At 36.1% G+C, this 13,387-nt stretch overlaps 1 protein-coding gene and 2 long non-coding RNA genes across 10 annotated transcripts in view; 1 reads left to right on the forward strand and 2 right to left on the reverse strand.

Moving 5' to 3' along the window:
• PDZ-GEF (PDZ domain-containing guanine nucleotide exchange factor) overlaps positions 1-13,387 on the forward strand; it is a 152,485-nt gene that overhangs the window by 126,091 nt on the left and 13,007 nt on the right. The window lies entirely within an intron of this gene.
• On the reverse strand, positions 6,695-8,126 carry LOC138912002 (uncharacterized). 2 transcript variants are annotated; one of them, XR_011417633.1, is made up of 4 exons: positions 7,709-8,126; positions 7,579-7,653; positions 7,370-7,524; positions 6,695-6,893 (listed from the first exon to the last, which is right to left on the reverse strand). It is a non-coding gene; the product is annotated as an uncharacterized lncRNA (long non-coding RNA). The 2 variants fall into 2 exon arrangements; XR_011417634.1 differs by lacking the exon at positions 7,370-7,524 and having other exon boundaries at positions 6,698-6,893; positions 7,709-8,031.
• LOC138912003 (uncharacterized) lies at positions 8,856-10,110 on the reverse strand. The gene is made up of 4 exons (XR_011417635.1): positions 9,954-10,110; positions 9,824-9,898; positions 9,616-9,769; positions 8,856-9,097 (listed from the first exon to the last, which is right to left on the reverse strand). It is a non-coding gene; the product is annotated as an uncharacterized lncRNA (long non-coding RNA).

Below are 13,387 nucleotides of genomic sequence, written 5' to 3' on the forward strand. Positions count from 1 at the left end.
TTTTCTTGTTTAATTCTTTAGGTATGAACAAAATAATAGTTGCTTAACACAACGTACAGATAATAAAATATTTGTCTTACATAGAAAACGAGATACTAAAGATTCGATGAAATTAGCTCAACTTACCATTAATTATCCATTTGGATGAAATCAGTAAATTATCAAATGAAATTAAAAATGCCGATTTTAGACAATGCATATTTAAAACTAAATATCTAAAAATATTAAAATACAAAGGCAATTACAAGCCATAGCCATACCAAGCGGTATGCATAATATCTAAACATATAAATATAATAAATTATTAGAAAATGTTTAAAATAAATAATTTAAAGATTTAAATTTTGTAATGTTATAATACAATCATTTCAAAACGTTGCAAGGTGGTAAATTTGTTATGCAAGATAAAATATATCGAATAAATACAGTCCACTAATTTTGTATTGCAATAAATATAATCAGCAATGTAATTATATCGCATACACCTCATCTTGCCGGCCCTTGCCAGAATGTTCAGACGAACACTGATAAATAAAGTATAAGATTTTATGAGCTCTGTCCATGTCATGTGTCAATATGTAAATCTATCTAGAGCCATAAACTATGATCTGTAATTGTAAACTCTACAAGGGAGCGGTGCTAGCACTTGTAATCTCTAAGTGCAGGCCACTTGAGCCTAGCCGAAAATAATCACTTGAGATGTCTCTCACGCTGCACCAAGGGTTCCTGTGCGGGGGTCAAATGATAACCCGCTCAGGCAGACGCGGCCTCTGCGTAGGCCACAGATAAGATCAGAATAAGAATTTCATGTTAGTTTCCTAAGCAGGGACTTTGAAAATAAATACTCAGTTTTAATACAGAACTCAATTGAAAAGGTTGTTTTACTTAATTCATCCCTTTCATCCGATGTCAACCAAAGATTCTTTTATTATCTGCTGGCTCTGCGATTCGGTCATGCACGTCAAATGTGCTGGATTTACTGGCAGAGTTAAAGACTTCATTGAAATGCGTACCGGTCTCATGTGGGCATGTGAGTCCTGCAAGGAAATGACAGTCGAAATGAGCAGCTTTATGAGGCAGACTCGAGACGGACTATTAAACCATTCACGAGTTTTCACACAGCTCAATGACGGGTTCAACTCAGTTTGCGACCAATTCAATAATAAGAAATTATTATTAACCGAGTCGCCTAAACGGAAAAAAGCCAGCTCAGGGGCGGTTAATAAGACTGTGAAACAAAACAAAACATTGAACTCGGTAGCTGCAGTAGTTCCGGTCGGCACAGGGGTAAGCGAGCCACCTGTGCCTATGGTAACAGCCAGTTCCGGAGGTGACCCTGTTTCTGGATGCCAACCTGAGCCACAGAAGTCGGTGCTGACCGTAGATACAGTAGGAACCGCTTCTGGGTCCCAGCCGAGTGAGGTTCAGACTGCTGCTGGGGGGCGTAAGAAACTTTCAGTTGTTCCACATAGGAAGCAATTGTTTGTTTCTAGATTTACCCCGGATACCAAATCTGAGGATGTTATGGAATTCATACGTGAAAAATTCCCATCCGAGGACATTAAAGTTGAACAATTTCGATTTTCGTACGCCCGTAGGAGACTTGGCTGAAACCAGAGATATCTGACTCTGAAGTTTTGTCAATGAACTTTAACACCTACAGGACCGATCGCTCCCCGCGTAGGGGGGGTGGTGTTCTGATTGCCGTTACCTCTAGTTTAACATCGGAGAGGCTTAACATTCATATTCCTAACGATATTGAATTTGTTAGTGTCAAAGTTTCCATTCAATCCTTATCTATTTTTGTAACCTGCTCTTATATTACTCCTGGCTCTGATTTAATAATTTATGAGCACCATCTGTCTGCTATTAAATCTGTTCTATCCTTTCTTTCCAACAGAGACCTTTTGATTGTTTTGGGTGACTTTAATCTCCCAAATATCTCTTGGTCTCTTCCCACTGACTCACTTGTCGCTACTCCTTTATCCGCCCATGATTTTGTGGATGGCCTTTTAGAATTATCGTTACAGCAAGTAAGCTTTATACGAAATTCATTAAATAGACACATGAAGTCACTGTAGCTAGAATTGACGCACTTGTTGTACCTGAAGACCAATATCATCCAACTTTGGAATTGACAATTGGCCTCCCCTGTACTGATACCCTTTCTCCTTTAGTTCCTCAAACTAAAAGGAGATGCTTCCGTAAATGTGACTATAATAAACTAAACTACATGATTTCTCAATATAATTGGACTGATTTGTACAATTGCATGGATATTGACAGTGCAATTGAACTTTTCTATAGCGTTTTAAACACTTTTTTTGACGAATGCGTGCCTGACTGTCTTCCTCCAAAGCTAAACAGGCCTCCTTGGTTTAACAATGAGCTTCAAAGACTTAAAAATCTTAAATCCAACACTTATAAAAAGTATAAAAAAACGGGAAAGCCATCTGATTTTGCGAAATATGTTGTGGCTCGATCAGATTTTAATGTTCTCAACAGTCATTGCTATTCCACGTATTTAAATCGATGTAAATTCGAGTTTTCAAATGATCCGAAGCAGTTTTATAACTTCGTTAATGCCAAGCGTAAGTCTTCGGCATTGCCTTTATCGGTACGTTTAAACTCAAAAGAGGCATCGTCGGATTCTGAAATTGCGGATTTATTTGCCGAGTTTTTCCAAACTACTTATAGTTCGGCTGCTTGGTCAAACCCTACCTACCCTAACCACTTAAATAGGGCTAATTGTATTTTTACTCCTGTAATTACCGAAAGTTCTCTTTTAAAGGATTTAGCAACAACAACCCCAACGTATTCTCCCGGTCCTGATGGACTCCCTGGGAGTGTGCTTAAGTTTTGTGCTTCAACCATTTGTAAACCGATTCTTAAACTTTTTCATTTGTCTATTTCATCATCAGTTTTTCCAACTATCTGGAAGGACTCTTTCATTATTCTACTCCACAAAAAGGGAGCGAAGGCGGATGCCCAGAATTATAGAGGCATTTCTAAACTGTCGGCAATTCCTAAAGCATTTGAATGTATTATTACTTCTCATTTGCAGCATTTATGTTCCTCGCTAATATCACCGTGTCAGCATGGTTTTGTTAAGCGAAGATCGACCACCACCAACCTTCTTGAACTATCATCTATTGTAATAAATGGATATAAGAATAACATGCAGACTGACGTTATATATACAGATTTTAGTAAGGCCTTTGACTCTGTTAACCACTCTCTCCTTTTATTCAAATTAGATCAGCTTGGGTTCCCATGTAATCTATTAACTTGGATTTCAAGTTACTTGAATGGTAGGACTCAGAGGGTTATATTTAAGAGCGCTGTTTCTAAAATGATCAACGTGACATCTGGAGTCCCTCAAGGTAGTCATTTAGGCCCTTTGCTGTTTACTTTGTTTATTAACGATCTTCCCTCTATCGTAGCTCATTCTCGTGTACTAATGTACGCTGACGATGTTAAGCTTTGTTTATCATATAAAGATGTAGGGTCCGGTTTCAACTTACAGTCAGATATTGATTGTTTTCAGGGATGGTGTGAGTACAACCTTTTAAATCTGAACTGCCTTAAATGCAACGTTATGACTTTTTATAGGGGCACTCCTACGTTTGTTAGTTATTCTCTTCAAAATACACCACTCGACCGTATATATTCAGTTAACGACTTAGGTGTTCTTCTCGACCCAAAACTTAAATTTGATTGCCACATAATGGCCACTGTCAATAAAGCTATGAGTGTTTTTGGGTTTATAAAGCGTTGGTCAAAGGAATTTGATGACCCTTATACAACCAGATTATTATTTACCTCCCTTGTCCGTCCTATTTTGGAATATTGTTCTTCAGTTTGGAGTCCACAATATCAAGTGCACATCGACCGTATTGAGTCGGTGCAAAAAAAATGTCTTCTTTTTGCCCTTCGTAGTTTGAACTGGGATCAAAACGTAAGGCTACCTTCCTACCAGAGTAGATTACTATTGCTTAATTTACCTACACTTGAAAACCGTAGAATAATGCTTGGTACTATTTTTATGCAAAATCTTATAAGAGGTGATATTGATTCCGTAGAACTGGTAAACCGTTTAACTTTTAATGTTCCCGTTAGACTAACACGAAATTATTACCCTCTTAATTTGCCTCGATGTACATCAAATTTTACTCTGCATGAGCCTTTTCGTGTTCTATGTAAAAATTATAACAATCTTTATCATTTAATTTGCACTTCAACATCTATCCCCGTATTAAAAACTAAAATTTTATCTCATTTGCTTCAATCTCAGTTGTAGTATTTGTAGTATTTGGTTTCATGTCTTTTCCTCGCGAACTCGCATTTTTGCCCTAATTGATAACGGGTCCCGCGCGTAACAAGCACGTGCTTGGTATCGTTGGGCCACTTGTTTGTACTGCTCGTAGTGCATCAACGTCCATCATATATTATTTATACCCTTGTAGAGGGTATTATAATTTCAGTCAGATGTTTAACGCAGTGAAGGAGACGTTTCCAACCACATAAAGTATATATATTCTTGATCAGCATCAATAGCCGAGTCCATCTAGCCATGTCCGTCTGTCCGTCTGTCCGTCTGTCTGTCTGTCCGTCTGTCCGTCTGTCCGTTTCTATGCGAACTAGTCTCTCAGTTTTAAAGCTATCGCGATGAAACTTTCCCGAAAGTCTTCTTTCTATTGCAGGTAGTACATATGTCGGAGCGAGCCGGATCGGACCACTATATCTTAAGGCTCCCATAGGAATATTCAAACAAATATAAGAAAATTCATTGTAACTTTGTAGGAAGTAGGCGTTTTGATTCTTGACTACTTAAAAACAAAATTTAAATAAATAGAAACGCTGAATCTGGAATCCCTACACTGCACCGAGTGAGCATTCTTTTATCTGCAAGGATATATAAGCTTCGGCTGGCCGAAGGTAGCTTCCTTTCTTGTTTTAATTTAAGTTCGCCTTGAAATGTTACAACCGCTTTAAAATGTGATGGGATGTTTATCCTTCGACAGTTAAAAAAAAAATTAATGTCTCCAATTCTTATTTTAAAAAAATGAATGCCAGAGATAGGATAATTTTAGGCTTATTTTTATTTCATCGGTCCCTTAAAACAAATCCTGTTGATATTGACCTTGCTACCTCTTTCTACATTTTCTATTTCTATTTTTTGTTTTTTAAAGATGCAATTTTTAAACTATTTAAACCGAGTTATGTTTACTCTTTTGTAAAGATTTTAATTCTTGATAATTAATTAGTTACCTAAGAATGTAGCAAAGCTAATTTTATGCACATGGGTAAGTACAAACCAAATACTCTTGGCGAATTTGCTACCGGGGTGTTTTTGGAAGGTATCCACAGTAGACAACTATTATAAGGGAAACAAATATGCGGAGCAATGTTTTGCTTTATGTATTTGACTAATTTAAGAAAAGACATCAAGAAAGGCAATTCCAAATTACTGCATTTTATCATTGATATTTTGTTTCAGTATTTTAGTTTTCACATTAATTTTTCACCTTGATTAGAATTATATTAATAAATAGGGAAGGCAGGTGGGCGGGGAAGCCGTGAATCAAATTGTTTAAACATTTGAATTTGTTTAAACAATATGAGCACGTGTAATAAAGGGCAAGAGAATCAATTGGTTTGAATATTTAATGTTATTTTAATATTATCAATGCGATTTGAATTTTAGTTCACAAAAATCGGTTACAAAATGTCTTATGTAAGTATGTTGTGGAAATGTAAATGAAATATTCTTTTAGCAAAAGGATATTAGTATTATCTTGAATTTGAATTTGAGCGAATCTCAATTCCTTAGTCAGCTGCAATGCACACACACAAACGTACACACGCATATACATATGTATCTAATGGCTGTGTGTGTAAAATACGCATTTTTTTTATATATTTATTTTGTGCGTGTGTGTGTACATAGCAGAGGCAATCATTGTTTGTTTTTGTTTTTTACAAATCCAAAGTTTGTCGATAACTCAACATTTGAAAACTAATAAATAGTTTGCTGATCGGTATTTTGCATTTAAAAAAAAACAGAAGCAATTTTAAGGAAAATTTCGACTGTAAAATTCAGTTTAATGGGATTTCTGTAAGGTCTACCGATATTTTAAAATTTAACGTTTACTTAAGAAAAAGGCGCAAAAGAAAAGATTTGCGATATAATCGATTTTTTTTGGCTGTGGTATTTTCATTTTCCCCTTGCGCGGTCACACTTAAATTGCGACAGCAGGACATACATATGTACATACATACATGCGCCAGCAGAACATTCCCTGTAGTTCGCCGGGACTGGTCCCGAACTAGCGAAATCGCCATACACCGGGGGCTTAGGACTAACTCCCGTTCATACCACCCGCAATGTAAATTTCTATCCACTTTTACCACGGCATGTCCTAGGCGGTGGTCATATGGCGAAGTTCTGCATTACCTTTCGCCACAAAAGGGACCGATAGGTGGTCCCATATTATACCCCTTTTCGCCACAAAAGGGGCCACCTATCGGACCACCTATCGGTCCCTTTTGTGGCGAAAAGGGGTATTAAATGGGACCACCTATCGGTCCCTTTTGTGGCCAAAAGGGGTATGAAATGGGGTTGGTGTTTTCAATACCAAAAAAGCTGGATGCTATGAAACTTCCCAAGAAAAAATACTTTTTGTTAAATTAATTTATTGTATTATAAGTAGACAATTTTTCTATTTATTTAATTTATATTTATTGAACAAATTCCTCTGCTGACACGTTTTTGTTGAGTTCCTCATTGTTGTTATTATTTGATTTGAATTTATTTTTAAAAAATCGTTTCTTTTGCAATTGAATTGCCTTGGGAATCAATATTTCTGCATTACCAGATTCTGAAACAATATCTAAAAAAAAATAAGATTTTAGTGTTTTAAAATAAAATGAGAACAGAAACTAACTTCGGCAAGCCAAAGTTTTAATACCCTTGCAGCTTTCAGGAATAAAATTGTGACTAGAAAAGCATAAATATAAAATAAGAATAACCAACAGTTCAATGTAGACTTATTTCTCGCTTTTGAAACTTGAACCGACAGACAGACGGACATGGTTAAATGGATTTACTTTATAGGTTTGAAAAGGTCTCCTTTACTGCGTAACAAACTTCTGGACTAAATTATAATTCCCTCTGCATGGGTTTAAATATATATTTTTAGATTTTGTTATACAAGCCTCTTTACATCAAACCATGTTTTAAAAGTGAAAAGCAGAAAAAGACAGAAAGAAATAGGATTAAAGACAGATGGCATTCTAAGTAAATAGATTGAAATTGAATCAAGAAACTAAGTGTATTATAAAAAATACAGTTATAAAAATAACCTACCGTGAAGTGCACCATAGAAATGTGTAAAGGAGTTTACGGCTTTTTTTTCCAGACAGGCCCCTAACATTAAATCCCACAACAAACTCATCTGTGAGAACCCTCCGCAAGTTTTTTAAACCCCCTTCTGGCAGCAACAACGATCTCATGGCTTTAATCTAAAAAGGAAGAAAATTTCACTAAAATATTTATATCAAAGAAAAAAGACTTACGTAGGAGTCCTTTGCACCACTATTTCTCCTTCTCCTCTTTAACAAATCGACGAATGTGCCTGTTGCTGTTCATGGCTAAATATCACACATTATTAGGTATTTCACTTGCACAACTCATGGTGTTACTCACCTGTTGACGACACTTCAGATCACAACAAAATATAACACTTTAAATGTACAATAAGACAAATTAAATACAATGTTTACAAAATTTGGCGCAAACGTTGGGTTAGTGATGGTAGCGGGGTTGGGTAGTTATGGCAATCCGTTACGATTAATATTGCGACTACCGATATCGTATAATCGATGGCAATAAAAACATTCGCTAATATTATTTTTGTTTAGTTCTATGTATATAAAATTAGGTACTTATATATTTATTTTATATATCTAAGCACCAATAAAATCCGCTTGTTATGGAAGGAAAGAAAACGTTTTGCTACTGAACCACCGCTATTGTTAAAAATATTGCTGCAGCTAAATTGCTCATTATTAAATATAAATAATATAAAAAGAAATAAAATTCTATCATTTATTATTTTATTTTATCTCATTATTAAGTTTTTATTTTATTATTTTAACTTTTTTTAAATTTGTTTTTTATATAAACAAAATAAAGTTGTATTCGTTATTAAAATCATTATATAGTTGTCAAAAATTTCATTTTACAATTTTTTTAACTCATATAGAAGTGTTCACATAGAAGTGTTCCCTCTCCGATAACTCTTTTGCTCTTGTAAAAAATACACACGCCACCTATTGACCCTTAAGGGACCACTGGGTGGTCGATCCCTTTTCTACCCCGAAAGTGCCACCGGCCCCCTTGAGAACTACAGGGAAATTGTTCTGCTCGAGCGCTGCCTCCACGTATACTGTAGAACAGCGGTCTGCGCACACACACTGTTAAGTCGCCCCCCTGTAGTTCGCCGGGACTGGTCCCGAACTAGCGAAATCGCCATACACCGGGGGCTTGGGACTAACTCCCGTTCATACCACCCGCAATGTAAATTTCTATCCACTTTTACCACGGCATGTCCTAGGCGGTGGTCATATGGCGAAGTTCTGCATTACCTTTCGCCACAAAAGGGACCGATAGGTGGTCCCATATTATACCCCTTTTCGCCACAAAAGGGGCCACCTATCGGACCATCTATCGGACCACCTATCGGTCCCTTTTGTGGCGAAAAGGGGTATTAAATGGGACCACCTATCGGTCCCTTTTGTGGCGAAAAGGGGTATGAAATGGGGTTGGTGTTTTCAATACCAAAAAAGCTGAATGCTATGAAACTTCCCAAGAAAAAATACTTTTTGTTAAATTAATTTATTGTATTATAAGTAGACAATTTTTCTATTTTTTTAATTTATATTTATTGAACAAATTCCTCTGCTGACACGTTTTTGTTGAGTGCCTCATTGTTGTTATTATTTGATTTGGATTTATTTTTAAAAAATCGTTTCTTTTGCAATTGAATTGCCTTGGGAATTAATATTTCTGCATTACCAGATTCTGAAACAATATCTAAAAAAAAATAAGATTTTAGTGTTTTAAAATAAAATGAGAACAGAAACTAACTTCGGCAAGCCAAAGTTTTAATACCCTTGCAGCTTTCAGGAATAAAATTGTGACTAGAAAAGCATAAATATAAAATAAGAATAACCAATAGTTAAATGTAGACTTATTTCACGCTTTTGAAACTTGAACCGACAGACAGATGGACATGGTTAAATGGATTTACTTTATAGGTTTGAAAAGGTCTCCTTTACTGCGTAACAAACTTCTGGACTAAATTATAATTCCCTCTGCATGGGTTTAAATATATATTTTTAGATTTTGTTATACAAGCCTGTTTACATCAAACCATGTTTTAAGATTTTGTTATACAAGCCTGTTTACATCAAACCATGTTTTAAAAGTGAAAAGCAGAAAAAGACAGAAAGAAATAGGATTAAAGACAGATGGCATTCTAAGTAAATAGATTGAAATTGAATCAAGAAACTAAGTGTATTATAAAAAATAAAGTTATAAAAATAACCTACCGTGAAGTGCACCATAGAAATGTGTAAAGGAGTTTACGGCTTTTTTTCCAGAAAGGCCTTTAACATTAAATCCCACAACAAACTCATCCGTGAGAGCCCTCCGCTAGTTTTTTAAACCCCCTTCTGGCAGCAACAACGATCTCATGGCTTTAATCTAAAAAGGAAGAAAATTTCACTAAAATATTTATATCAAAGAAAAAAGACTTACGTAGAAGTCCTTTGCACCACTATTTCTCCTTCTCCTCTTTAACAAATCGACGAATGTGCCTGTTGCTGTTCATGGCTAAATATCACACATTATTAGGTATTTCACTTGCACAACTCATGGTGTTACTCACCTGTTGACGACACTTCAGATCACAACAAAATATAACACTTTAAATGTACAATAAGACAAATTAAATACAATGTTTACAAAATTTGGCGCAAACGTTGGGTTAGTGATGGTAGCGGGGTTGGGTAGTTATGGCAATCCGTTACGATTAATATTGCCACTACCGATATCGTATAATCGATGGCAATAAAAACATTCGCTAATATTATTTTTGTTACGTTCTATGTATATAAAATTAGGTACTTATATATTTATTTTTTATATCTAAGCACCAATAAAATCCGCTTGTTATGGAGGGAAAGAAAACGTTTTGCTACTGAACCACCGCTATTGTGAAAAATATTGCTGCAGCTAAATTGCTCATTATTTAATATAAATAATATAAAAATAAATAAAATTCTATCATTTATTATTTTATTTTATCTCATTATTAAGTTTTTATTTTATTATTTTAACTTTTTTAAATTTGTTTTTTATATAAACAAAATAAAGTTGTATTCGTTATTAAAATCATTATATACTTGTCAAAAATTTCATTTTACAATTTTTTTAACTCATATAGAAGTGTTCACATAGAAGTGTTCACTCTCCGATAACTCTTTTGCTCTTGTAAAAAATACACACGCCACCTATTGACCCTTAAGGGACCACTGGGTGGTCGATCCCTTTTCTACCCCGAAAGTGCCACCGGCCCCCTTGAGAACTACAGGGCCCGTACAATTTACTCACACAAATATAAAACAAAATGTAATTGTATGAGTGTGCCGACCGCTGCTTTAAAACCTCTGTGTAAACAACATTTTTAGAAGATATAATAAATGAATGTGATCCAAGTAAAAGTGGTGAACTTGTATATTTTTTTTATCAGTTACAATGTTATCAATGCAATTTTAATTTGCGCACAATTATGTATACGAACTAACTTATTATTTTCCGATTCCACATTTGATTGATAACACAATGCAGCATCAAAAATTAACCTCGATGAATGCTATATTTTTGGATTCGTTACGAATTCCCAAGTTAAACTGTGTTTTCCAAATAGTTCCCCGACGCAAGGATTCTTAGCAAAAGGACCTCAAAGTTCGAAAAATGCTGAAATTGACCAACTTTCCAGTGCTCTCAGAGGCAAATGGATGCATGGCTTGGTTCGAAGTTAAAGTTTTTTAAAAGATACACCCTTTATCTTTCAAGCCCAAACAATTACCTAAACCTAAAATTCTGCAAAATCAAAATTTTGCAATTCCAACCACTTTAGAAGTTAAGTTTAAGTACATCTAATGATTTTTTGCTCTAAATATGTATATTGGAGCTGTTTGGGGCCACTGGACCTTAGTGGGCGCCTACGCCCCCAATGGATTACTGTGAAAAAATTTGGCTGCTTGGTTTAGGCTGTGGCCGTATCCCCCTAAAAATCGGTCTTTCATTTTATAATCTTAAGAGATTAATACTTTATTTTTAATTTTAAAGAGGTACATGCATAAAAGAAAACACCCCGAATATTTAGGCCACATTAATATTCGGTTTTTCTTTTTTGTACTAAAAAACTCAAAATTTATTTAGGAAATATTGTAAGCATTATTGCCTATGAGGTCGTTTAAATGTTTTGTTTTTTGTTTATACATGTAGAGTACTTTGTATAGAAATGATAGTTTATTATTATTGTTTAGTTTCCTTTATAACGGAGTGACAAAGTTAATATAAAAATTGTGACGACTTTTAATTCTGCGTAATTCACGACCGATTGTGGCTGCTTCTGTATCTCGACTTCGACTTCTTTCTTCTTGCTTTTGGACTCGCTACTATTTTATTCGCTGGCTTTTTTCGATAGTTTTTAAACATTAGGGAGGAGTGCCTACGCGTCTTCGTTGTACACCCCGACCTTACATTCGGCCCTCCTGATCTTCATCATCTGACCCAGATGATAACAGCTCCTTGTTTTCCGCAACGTATCTCCACAGCTTCATGTTGTCGGAACTTGTAGAAGTGGTTTGAGGACCTTCAACTTGGGCAGCTTTGCGTACATCATAGCGCCCATTTCTTTTAACGTTCGTCCTGCCACGAACTGAGTCCTTTTAATGGCGACGAGGTCTCCTACGCAGTAATCGTAAGCCATCTTCCTGGACTTGTCATAATTTCGCTTGTAGACAGCTTAAGCCTTCTTGATGTTGGTTTTTGCCTCATCGCGGATCTGGCTCCGCTCAACGTTGTATTGTTGGATTAGCTCTTCGTTCAAGATTTCCAGTAATCGATCTTCAGCTTCATTAAACATTTTCGTTCCGAACATCAATTCAAAAGGTGACGATTTTGTTGATAAATGAAACTGCGAATTGAGCGCCATTTGCACTTGTGGGACAAATTTGTACCTTTGTCGCCTTTATCGATACAATGCAGCAAGCCTTCCTGCTTTCCCAATTTCTTGCTGTGAATAATGCAAACAACACAATTAGAAATTACTCGCGAAACCTTACCTAAGATGTGGGATGTAAAACTGCTGCTGAATTTGGTGCATCGTCTTTCTAACCGCGAAGTGAGCGGGTTCGTGAGCATTCATGATGACTTCTCGTTCCATCAGTTTTGGGACCACAATCAGTTCGCTTCCAGCATGTTCTCTAAACAGTAATCCACCCTTGAGCTTGTAGTTTTCGTAAGGAGCAGTTTCGAGAAGCTTAACGATTGCTTGAATATGATCGTCGGCCATTTGCGTCTTCTTTAATCTGGCTGACAGCTCCGTAGTTATCATGTAAACATCCACCGGGTATCTGATTAAATGGTCGACGTGTTTAATCCTTTCGGCAGGTCGGTGCTTCATATCGAAATCGAAGTCTTGCAGGTGGAGTACCCATTGAGCGACTTCTCGCGGCATATCTTGCTTAGTCGTAGTTTGTTTAAAGGCAATGCAATCTGTCACCAATTTAAAATGAATTCCAAGCAGATTATGACGGAATTTCTTCAGTGCTAAGTATGCCACTTTGACTTCTAGCACGTAGCTATGCTGCTTGGATTCCGCCGGTGAAGTTTTTTTGCTCCAGAAGTAGACTGGATGAAAGCTTTCTTCAAACTTTTGTAGCAGCACAGCTCCATAGCCATCCTTCGACGCATCCGTATGCAACTCGGTCGGAGCCTCCCTCAAGTAAATGTGTAGGACGGGCTCACTTGTTAGCAAGCTTTTTAAGTGCTCTATTGACTTCAGTTTTTCTGGACCAATCTTAAATTTGACGTCTTTCTTCAAGAGATTGGTAAGGGGACGAGCTATTTGCGCATACTCAGGCATAAACTTTCTAAAAAAACCGGTAAGTCCTAGAAATGATTGAACAGCTTTAATATTTTTGGGTAGTCGAAAACGACTGACTGCATTTGTTTTCTTTGTTCCCGGCCATACTTTTCCATTTTCGACGAAATGTCCTAAAAATGAAATTCGTTGCTGAAGAAAGCTAC

Source organism: Drosophila takahashii, chromosome 2L, assembly GCF_030179915.1.
Source record: "Drosophila takahashii strain IR98-3 E-12201 chromosome 2L, DtakHiC1v2, whole genome shotgun sequence".
Lineage (NCBI taxonomy): Eukaryota > Metazoa > Arthropoda > Insecta > Diptera > Drosophilidae > Drosophila > Drosophila takahashii.